Consider the following 5,698-nt stretch of genomic DNA (forward strand, 5'->3'; position numbering starts at 1 on the left):
TTTTTTTTTGTCAACTTTCGGTATATATTTGCTCATTTTTTCTAACTGTTTTGTACATTTACAGTGTGGTTGGAAACTTTTTTTTTTTTTTGGTAAACGGCCGAAAATTCATGCGCGCGCGGATGTCATCCATATAATCAAATCAACATGGCCTTATGACCAGTGGTCTCTCTCATCTTGTTACCATATATGGTAAATCCAGAGTCATGCTGTTCATACCAGTAATGCATCATCAACCTTGGACTCTTTCCTAGTTTTGATGGTAGCAAGACAGGAATAGAATTGTGAAGTATTTCATTGAAATTTTCGTAACTTTTGGATTTATAGTTTATTTAGTTGAGCTTTATGAAGTAATAAGACTAATAAAAGAAATCCCAAAACAGACTACATGCAGTCAGTTCATCATCAGTCTAGTCACCAAGGCCAAATCTACCCAAAAGCCAGACCCAAAGCTCGGGAAAAGTTTCCTCCAGGCGCCTTTGAGTGCTAAAGAATTTGTGGTCAGTTAAAAATTCAGTAAACAACATGAAATATTAAATAAAATTTGTTTGCCTCTTCATCAATCATAGAAGAGCCTGTAGCTAAGAAGTATTTTTTTTTAATCAGCTTGTCTCCTTTTCTGTTAGCTTCGTTCAGGGGCCTCGAAAGAACGTATCTTTAAGGTTCCTTTCGCTTTTTTGGGCAGGACTTTTTAAAGAAATCATATTGAATTCATGCATTGCCTTCTTATAGGCTATTGGTGCAATGTTACAGATTCAGTTCAATTTTTAAAACTTCTTCCTTATAAAAGGTTACTAGTAACTGTTAAACTAACTAACGTTACCAATTCTACCAAGGTTTGAAAGAATAACCTTGATTTTACCATTTGTTCATTTGCAAGCCATTTGCATGCCAAGTATCCCAAATTTAGGAAACTTTTAGCAAACTTCTGAGAATCCAATCTCTTGCATTTCCAAGAAGTGTCCTATTTTAACCTTTCCGGCACAAACAAGCTCCCCTTGTTGTTGTCCTCCTTCCGTCCGCCATTGCCACCAGATAGCCTTACATCTATTGTTATTGTTGAATGAAGAGTAGGTAATTCTGTACGAACAGGTGTGCCAGGAGGGCAATACTTGCATGAGAAGCAGGTGTACTTTTCAGCAAATTGTATGCAGAAAAATGAAAGTTGCCATCTTAAATGTCAAACTTCATCCCCATTTTCGCTCGCTACTTTGTTGGCGGACGTTGCCGGCCGAAGACGTGGGCGCAAATCGCTGACATACTCGGGAGGTTTTCTACTCTCTCTGTCTTTCCCGCCCGGAAGTGCGTCTCCTAGAAACGTCATAGATAAACAACGTGAAACGGAAGTTCCACCTCTTTGACGTCATTCCCACCGCCAGGCCAACGCATTTCTGTTAGGACCGTGCTGATTGGCTCGGGCGTGCTTTTGAAGAGAACAAAGAAATGTGTTTTTGACTGTGGACAGTTATTATACACATGCTGTGATGTCTCTTTGTCGTGAATCCACTCCAGTGATAACCTTATGTGATAATTCAAAACTGCATAAGTTTGTTTTGAGATTTTGTTTGCCAAAGGCTCTGACTTGACTTGTGGGCTTATTCATTCGATGATGATGTGCAAGTAGGAGGTTCAATTCTTGTTTAGAGAATTGTCTGAAAGGGGAGAAAATGTCAAAATCCAAAGCATTGCCTAATAGTTTTAAACATTCAACATATGTTTAGGTAACGTTAGTTAACAAACAACGTATAATTTTTAATGTTATGTAACCCAATGAGGTTTCTAACTTCCTTACAACGTCTGAAGAAAACCCTGGAAAATATCAATAATTTATATAATTCGAATAATCTTTATCATCTCTTTTCATTGAATACTTATTAAAACTGATCATACCCATAATTTTGTACGGTGAACCTATGATCATGATCATCATAGAGCTAATCTCCAAGCAGAGGTTTGGGTTTGGGGTTGGTTGTTTTTGGCGTGTTTTTAGGCTTTTTTTATCGGGGCTTCTAGTGCAAGAAAGAAATCCCGATAAAACAGAAGCCTAAAAACACGGCAGAAATAACATTTGAAAACCCAAACCTCTGCTTGGAGAGTACATAGAGCAACCCTTTTCTGCCGTTTCAAACCGGGCGGGCGTCGCTGGCCAATGGCGAGGCTTGTACCATGGCGCCGGGCCCGTGCAGCTCAGCCGGGCCTCACGTGAGACCCGTCCGTCAAGGAAAGTCCCTCCCGTCGCCTCGGGCCAGCCAGAACACAAGCGGAAGCCGCCGAAATAGCATACAACAATCCATGGTGCCGATGTACGGGCAACTTCTCACCGAAACTACACTCAAGTAGTGAGTATCTCCTGTTTATGGTTGTGCGATGTGTGGTTTGAGGTGTTGGCGTGGGATTTGGGCTGGTTTGGGGGCTAGTTTGCTCGGTTTGGCGTTATTTTTTCTGCTGGACTCGATGTCTGCCATTCAAACTGCACTGGCGCCCGTGTTGAGTCACATCGTCTGTCCCACTATTTCCTGCTGAACTTTCTCAGAAATCGGAGCGTTCTGGACACTTTCCAGTGGCGGGATGTTTGCGTGGACTCCTGTGTGGTACAACCTTGTTTACTACGATGAAAAAAAATTCCATAGACTTTGGGAATTCGCTGGTTTAGGGGCAGATTTCGGGTTGGGGTGGGAATGACATTGGAATTTTCGACACTTGCCTGGAGCTTTCAGTGTTGGGATGGTTGCAGAGCTATTGTGTAATTTGCACGTTTCCTCGTCCCGATTTTCCTCATTCATAATGTCGCGGGCATCGAAACTGCACGGGCAGGTAGAAGTTACACTTGTTGTGGTGGGATAGCGGAGTCTTGGGGGCACGTAAACAGGTTCAGCCCAGCTGTTTTTCGCCGGCGGACTGGTTCTCCCTGCGCGCGATCGGCAGTTCTTTTGGCCTTGACACGGGAAGGTTGTCACGTACTGTGCGACGGGGTTTTTTCCACAGCTTGCCCCGCTTTCTAGACATGACTTCCGCCGTTGCTCGCAGCGTCCCATAGCTGTACACTGGATTTTTAAAGAACCTCCCTGACCTAATTTTCTTACTGATCACTCTCATCACCTGCTTTTAAAATGCCGGGAGCCAGTTGCACAGACAACACCCAGGGCGTGTTCCCGGGCCGCCACCAGGGATAATTTATGCCGCTTGGACAGCGAGCGATGCTTCTTCATAAACATGCCCGCCTCTTTACACATGCCTTTATCTGATTTTCCTGCTACTGTTGCAGGCAGCACACATTTGACACGATTTTCCCCCTCCCAGCTCGACGCGGGAAATTCATGTTGATGTTTTCCCGGGGTGCGAGGGTTGATTTACTTTTCCCCCACAAGCCTCTCATGAGAGTTCGCGTGGTAAACAACTCCGCCCTGCCACACTTTACCTCCCGTTCTACAACCCTGCTATCTGCAAGTGAATTGTCTCTAAACGGTTTAGTATCCTGCGAACTAATTGTTCTTTAGTTCATTTTCATTAAGGTGGCCAGAAGAATTATTATCCGTAGGAAGATGGCCAAGGATAAGAAGGGTAATCCGAGCCTGGTTTGTAAATGTTGTGTGAAATCTGTGCAGATGGTTGGGGTTAGGAGGACCCGGTGTCTGTTTATTGAGGCCAGGGCTCAGTCCCTCTCAAGCAGGCTTCACGTCCAATTAGAAAGTCTGCAGCATTCCGCAGCAGAAGGAATGAGCAGTACGGAATATCCTGAAGTGTTGAGCTGCCATATGATTTGGTGTGCATGTGTGGCTTCCCGTGGCAGCTTTGGTCATTTTGCAATATTCATGACCACGGTTTTTGTGATGCACTGTTACTGTACATCAACTTACTGGTTAGTATAGTAGTTTACATTTTTGTGCAGAACAGATTGGTATCATCATTTAGTCGTGTTTCTTACCAACTTTGGTTTCGTGAAAGTGAGGAGAAAATGATCGAACCAGAATCTGTAATCGATTCGAAGCCCTATTATTCCCACAAGACAGTGTGAATCACTGAGGGAAAATTTGAATATTCATAATTGTCAACTTTCCCACAACCACAACTGCTGCCTTCTACAAAATGCGATGGTTCCCAGAACACTATCCTGAAAACAATATCTTTTTCTTAGAAAATCAAGGACAGATCTAAAATTGAATTATGACAGTTAATTACTTTTTGATATGTGTAGGACACTGCCTAGATAATACATTGTACATCGTCATGTGTATTATTTCCGTGTTACTGTCATTGTTTACAGTTATAATGACAAAAATGCTAATAAGTCCAGTTAGATGGTGTAGTGTCCACCTTTTTTTTTCAAAGTTGCATCATCTATAGAAATGTTGCTGAAAAAGCTACATGTATGTAGATGCATTTATCGATGTTTGGTGATATCCAAGAAGTCAATATTCCTGAAAAAAATATCTCCCAAAGAAAGTTACATGTGTTTGTTTACTTGTCAGTTGTGGCCTACATGAACACACATGCCCTAAATACTGGAGATTACATAAGACCTGGGATGAAACTCAGTTATTTGGAGTTGACTACATGGGACATGTCCAAGCTTGTTATTTGCGTGCCTACTCAACAAATTTTGAAAATGAAACTGCTGTGTTGCAGAGAGTTTCATTCCCAAGTTTTATCTGTTTTAACTGAATTGTATTGGTTGAAAAAAAAGCCTTCCCGGTAGAGGGTGTCTCTAACAGACAAGATCACAAATATAGATATCAGCGTGTTCTTCTGTCATGTGTAAAGAAATTAGTACTCTGTAAGCTGTTCTCTCGAAGTTGTGCTCAGTCTCACAGCTGACAGAAGTGGGTCGTTCTACGTGCAAGCTGGATTTTTTCTAGGTCTGTACTGTTATGAAACATGTTGTTATGAATACCCATCTTTTATTGCATGGAGCCTTCAAGGAAATGCTATGAATGGGTAAACTAATCCAACAAATTTTACCTAACCTTAGGTTACTGGCATAGCAGTGTGTGTAGCTTGCCAGTGCAAGATGCTTGCCATGTTATTTTTTTCCCATAGCTACGCTAGGTCATTCTCACCTTCTAGGTCCAAAGTCCAGTACCTGATGTAATCTCACGCCAACGAACCTGCTTAGGTTGCATGTCTCCTGGTTTTCCCCTGTAGCACAAAGGGGTTGAAATAGTGCATTACACTACAACATGTCAAAGGTCAGCACCGGGCTTCCCTTCCTGAAAAACAACACAGGAAAAACAAGCGTGTTTTTGTTGCTGACACATCACTGTTTTTTGTTGTAGCCTGTATTGTAGGGAAAGGTCACTGGCCTGTGTAACTGTGTTGTGTGTTGGCAAGTCAGAAACAGAATTAATTTTATGGGCACCATTACTTTACACCTAGTGAAGTATTGTAAAATCATTATGAACCAGATTACCAACACATACATGCTATTTTCCACAGCTTTGTTGTTTTGGTATTGGCTGCAATAGGAGGTTGAACCACGTCTCTTACACAAGGTTTACTTACCGTTGGCCCACTCTGTGGTACTTGACGGTCAGCTGCAGTCGTTGCTAGTGTTGAGTAGGTTGTCTGAGGGTAACAACCTGGTTTGTATGCACAGAGAGGGAAGGTTAAAATTTTTCCTGGTTAGCAGGGATTCTTGGGATTCCAAGCAGGCTGTACTGCACACTAAGGACACCAGTGAAGTCTTTTTCTATGCATTTGC

General features: G+C 42.3%; 1 protein-coding gene and 1 long non-coding RNA gene across 2 annotated transcripts in view; both read left to right on the top strand.

Annotated features, from left to right (window-relative positions):
- Nucleotides 1–5,698, top strand: part of LOC109472214 — a 34,514-nt gene that overhangs the window by 4,208 nt on the left and 24,608 nt on the right. The window contains exon 2 of the long non-coding RNA XR_002140347.1: nt 2,950–2,952. This is a non-coding gene — a long non-coding RNA (uncharacterized LOC109472214). The remainder of the gene's footprint in view (nt 1–2,949; nt 2,953–5,698) is intronic.
- The window catches only part of LOC109472193 (SERTA domain-containing protein 2-like), a 12,962-nt gene continuing 9,483 nt past the window's right edge, over nt 2,220–5,698 (top strand). The window contains exon 1 of the mRNA XM_019771790.1: nt 2,220–2,339. The gene's annotated coding sequence lies outside the window, so the exon portion shown is untranslated. The remainder of the gene's footprint in view (nt 2,340–5,698) is intronic.

The sequence above is a fragment of the Branchiostoma belcheri genome, unplaced genomic scaffold, assembly GCF_001625305.1.
Source record: "Branchiostoma belcheri isolate BF01 breed outbred unplaced genomic scaffold, Haploidv18h27 scaffold27, whole genome shotgun sequence".
Lineage (NCBI taxonomy): Eukaryota > Metazoa > Chordata > Leptocardii > Amphioxiformes > Branchiostomatidae > Branchiostoma > Branchiostoma belcheri.